Genomic DNA, 5,390 nt, shown 5'->3' with positions numbered 1-5,390 from the left:
TCAAGAAAGATAAATGGTTTGAGTGGACCCCATAGTGTGAGCACAGTTTTCAGGAACTAAAAAGACGCCTGACTTCTGAGCCCATACTCGTGCCACCGGAATTCACTAAAGACTTTGTTATCTATTACGATGCTTCGCGTCAAGGACTAGGTTGCATTCTTATGCAGGATCGTCATGTGATTGCCTATGCATCTCGAGAGTTGCATCCACATGAGGAAAATTATCCTACACATGATCTAGAGCTTGCAGCCGTAGTCTATGCACTTAAGACTTGGCGACATTACCTTCTTGGTAACCGTTGCGAAATCTACACTGACCATCAGAGTCTGAAGTATATCTTCAACCAACCGGATCTGAATCTCAGACAAAGACATTGGTTGGAGTTGATCTCGGATTACGACTTAGGAATCACCTACACCCAAGGCAAAGCCAATGTCATGGCTGATGCTTTAAGTCGTAAATCCTATTGCAACAACCTCATGTTGCAACAATGTCAACCACCCCTCCATGAGGAATTATGTAAGCTTAACCTTTACATAGCTCCTCATGGTTCCCTTTCTACCTCGGTGGCGAAACCTACCCTTACGGATCAGATCATAGAGGCTCAGAAGCATGATACAGGAATCTCCCCGATCAAGAAGAATATTTCCAAGGGAGTTGCTGGCTGTTTCTCTATGGATGTACGAGGTGTTGTTTACTTTGGAAACCGTTTGGTGGTTCCCAAATGTCAATAGATGCAGCAACTGATCCTTAAGGAGGCCCATGACTCTCCTCTCACGATTGATCCCGGTAGTACAAAGATGTATCAGGACCTACGCTAGAGGTTCTGGTGGACTAGGATGAAGAGAGAAATCGCTCAGTATATTGCCAACTATGTCGTTTGTCGTCGCGTTAAGGAAGAGCATCAAAGACCTGCTGGCACCCTTCAACCTTTAGCTATTCCAGAGTGGAAATGGGACAAATTTGGTATGGACTTCATCACCGGCTTTCCCAGGACCAAGAAAGGAAATAATGCTATCTTCGTAGTCACTGATCGTCTCTCCAAAGTGGCTCACTTCCTACCTGTTCGAGAGAGTATCACTACTAGTCAGCTCGCTGACTTATATATCTCCTGAGTAGTGTCACTCCATGGTGTTCCACTGGAGATCAATTCAGACCGTGGCAGTCTTTTCACCTCTTATTTCTGGGAGAGTTTCTAGAATGCCATGGGAACTCATCTTTCTTTCAGTGTCGCTTTCCACCCTCAGTCAAGTGGTCAGGTGGAAAGGGTCAACCAAATTCTCGAAGACATGCTTAGAGCTTGCGTTATCCCATTCGGTATGGATTGGGAGAAATGTCTTCCTTTCGCCGAGTTTGCTTATAAAAATAGCTAGCAATCCAGTCTTAAGAAAGCACCCTTCGAGATTCTGTATGGACGAAGATGTCGAACACCTTTGAACTGGTCAGAAACCAGTGAAAGACAATTCTTTGGACCGGATATGATCCAGGAGGCAGAAGAGCAAGTTCATATCATTCGTGAGAATTTGAAAACAGCCCAATCTCGTCAAAAGAGCCAGTATGACCGCCATCATAAGGAAGTGGCTTATGAAGTTGGCGACAAGGCTTACCTTCGGGTTACTCCTTTGAAGGGTACCCATCATTTCGGTATCAAGGGCAAGTTGGCTCCTCGTTACATCGGTCCTTTTCGCATTCTTGCTAAATGAGGAGAGGTTGCCTACCAATTGGAACTACCCCCACATCTTTCTCGAGTTCATGATGTCTTTCACGTCTCTCAACTTAGGCGTTGCTTCTCGGATTCCATCCCCGGAGTGGACCACAAAATGCTTGATCTCCAAGATAACCTCACTTATCGAGAGTACCCCGTTCGCATTCTGGATCAAGCAGAGTATGTCACTCCACGTCATAACATCAAGTTTCTCAAGGTTCAGTGGTCTCATCATTCCGAGAGAGAAGCTACTTGGGAGCGAGAAGATCGTCTTCGACTTGAGTACCCCGCTTTCTTTCTGCCAACTCCTGAATCTTGGGACATGATTTTTTCGAGTGGGGGCAAGTTGTCACATCCCTAGCTCTGGTATGTTATAGGTTTGCTTTGTGCATCATGTTTAAATTTCAAATGAAGTTGAATTGGGGATTGATAAACCCTAGCACAAATGCAATTGAAATAGGTTCAACCAAAATATTTTCAATGACCTCAAAATATCCTTTTAAAATGTTCATGATTTATGGAAAAAGGTGAAAGCCTCTACCAGAGATGATGCATATTTTTCTAGGACATTTTGGTCATTGAATTAAATCATTATGGTATTTTAGTTGGAGTTTCAAATTTACCATTAAATATTCGTTGCTCCAAATATTCTGAAATTTGTTGTGTGGATCGAAAATATTTCAAATATTCCTCACAAAAATTTACAGAATTAACCAAAGTGTTTTGGTTAGTATTTTATTTGCAAAACAGTAGCAGAAATTAGAAAAACTGAAACAAATAAGAGAGAGAGGGAGAAAGCACTTACCTGGCGCTCACCTGGCAGCCCATCTGGCTGGCCCAGCCCACCAGGGGCAGGGAGGTCTTCTTCTTCCCGCTAGTCGGATGCACAGCGTGTGCCAGACGCGTGCACGTCTGCCGCACGCCACCTCCTGCCTCCCTGCTTGCTCCCGTGACCCCTAGAGACGCCACGCAGACCCCCTCGAGTCTCTCTCACTCTCCCTTCGCTCTCTGCTCTCTCCCCTGGCCTCTAGCCCCTCTCCCGAGCAGATCCGAACCCGCTCGTCACCACCGACGCCGTTCACCGTAGCCACCTTGCCCCTCTGGGCCTCTCATCTTGCCCCAGAGCTCCGCCTCACCGCTCGCTACGTCCTCAATGAGCCAGGCGACCCGGGAAGCTCTGCATCAACGCCATCTCCATCTTTGTCATCGTCGGCCACTGAAGCTCACCGGCGTGGATTCGCGAGCTCCAGACCCTCCCTGGCCATGCTGTTGACTCTGCTGGATTCGCCGTGAGCCCCTGTTTCTTTCCCCTCTCTCCCCGTGCTCGTCCGCGCCTTCTAGCCACCGTGGCCGTCGGAGCCGATTGCTCCTCGCCGTCGGGCATGTCGCCACCGCGGCTACGGCCGTGCAAGCACGCGTCCAAGCTTACCACTGAGCTCACCGCACCCCCACGAGTCCAACGTGCCTAACCGCGGCTCCTGCCATGCCCTGCACCGTCGACTCGTTCGACGCCCGAACGCCGGCCGCCGCACTTGCCATCACCGTCGTCGTTCTGGGCCATCTCCGGCGAAGCTGAGGGCACCACTGGATGCGCGCAAGCGCCAACAACCCGTAGCCACAAACCGCTCATCGAACGGTGGCCTGTAGAGCAAACCCGACGTGGGCACCGCCGCAGCCTGTCGTCGCCGGCGGTTAAACGCCGGTGGCTGACGTGGCACCATTAGTTAGGTGCTAATCATGTTTAGTTATTGCCTGTGTCAATGACATGTGGTTCCCTGAGCATAGTTAGGTTAGTCTAATTTTCTATTAAGATTAGTACTAATACGTGTGGACCCCACGTGTCAGCTTTGACTTTGGTCAAGTCAACATGGACCGGTCCCACCTGTCATCCACTAAACCAGTCTGAGACACTGACGTATGGGTCCCACAGGTCAGGTTTGACCTGGCCGACCCAGTTGACCTGCTGACGTCACAGCTATGTCATGCTGACGTAGTAAATCATTTTCTGGATTTTAAATAATTAGAAAATTCCAGAAAATGTCTAAAACTTCTAAAAATCATAGAAATTCAACCGTAGCTCAGAATGAAATAATTTATATATGAAAAATTATCAGAAAAATGCAACGAATCCATTTATGCCAGTTACATGCATGAAAAACCAACTTATACATGTTGTATAAGTGAAAACATAATATGGGCATTTTAAATGCTTCATTTTGAATTGCATTTGAATCTTGGATTGAAATGGGCTTCAACCAACTTGGTAGAATCTTGCATTATCCCACACACTAGCATTTGCACATGCCATGTTCATGCATCATTTTTTTCGCATTTGTTTGTGTGTTGATTGCTGGCGCCGTTTCTTCTCAATAGGTTCCACTCCGGAACGTGTTCCTGAGTACCTGTCAGAGGAGCTGTACCCCTTCGTCGTTCTATCAGGAAAGCAAACCCCCTTGAGCATTTCGATAAATCCCCCTCTCTCGCTCTTGCTCCTTATACTGCATTAGGACAACAACGATTCAACTGCTACTTTTCTACTATGGTAGTTGAACCCATTCCTCTGCATGACCTGTCATTGCCACAGTAAAAGTTGAAACCCACTAGCATGAGTAGGAGTTGCTTGAGCCCTGATGTGCCTACTCATCCATGCTTGTTTTCTTTATGCCGGCTATGCTTAGAGTTGTGTCAGGTCTGATTCATCGGGAATGAATCGGAGTGTGTGAACACGTTTTGGTAAAGGTAGCAATGATAGGCCATTTAGGAGTACAAGGTGGGTAGTCTCATTGGAACCGTCCCTAAGCACTGAGTTATGTGTATGTTATCGAAGTCCAGTTACCACCACACATTTGGTTCCGGTTATCCGCCCCTCTCGACATATTAATCCACTTGATCTCTATCCAGGAGTTGCAACTAGTTTCTGGCGTTTGTAGGTAGTGCTACTTGTCTACCAGGTGGTGTCCGACGGGACGGGCTTCGGACAGTGTAGGATCGAAAGTATGTTTAGAGGGGGGTGATTAGACTATTTGATCAAATAAAAACTTAACATTTTCCCAATTTTAGTTCTTGGCAGATTTTAGCTATTGTAGGACAAGTCAAGCAATCATCACACAATTCAAGCAAGCATGCAAAGAGTATATTGGAAGCGGAAAGTAAAGCATGCAACTTGCAAGAATGTAAAGGGAAGGGTTTGGAGAATTCAAACACAATTGGAGACACGGATGTTTTTCCCGTGGTTCGGATAGGTGGTGCTATCCTACATCCACGTTGATGGAGACTTCAACCCACGAAGGGTAACGGTCGTGCGAGTCCACGGAGGGCTCCACCCATGAAGGGTCCACGAAGTAGCAACCTTGTCTATCCCACCATGGCCATTTCCCACGAAGGACTTGCCTCACTAGCGGTAGATCTTCACGAAGTAGGCGATCTCCTTGCCCTTACAAACTCCTTGGTTCAACTCCACAATCTTGTCGGAGGTTCCCAAGTGACACCTAGCCAATCTAGGAGCCACCACTCTCCAAGAAGTAACAAATGGTGTCTTGATGATGAACTCCTTGCTCTTGTGCTTCAAATGATAGTCTCCCCAACACTCAACTCTCTCTCATAGGATTTTGATTTTGTCGAAAGAAGATTTGAGTGGAAAGCAACTTGGGGAAGGCTAGAGATCAAGATTCATATGGTAGGAATG

This window comes from Triticum aestivum, chromosome 3A (assembly GCF_018294505.1).
Source record: "Triticum aestivum cultivar Chinese Spring chromosome 3A, IWGSC CS RefSeq v2.1, whole genome shotgun sequence".
Classification (NCBI taxonomy): domain Eukaryota; kingdom Viridiplantae; phylum Streptophyta; class Magnoliopsida; order Poales; family Poaceae; genus Triticum; species Triticum aestivum.
This window is presented reverse-complemented; position numbering follows the sequence as displayed.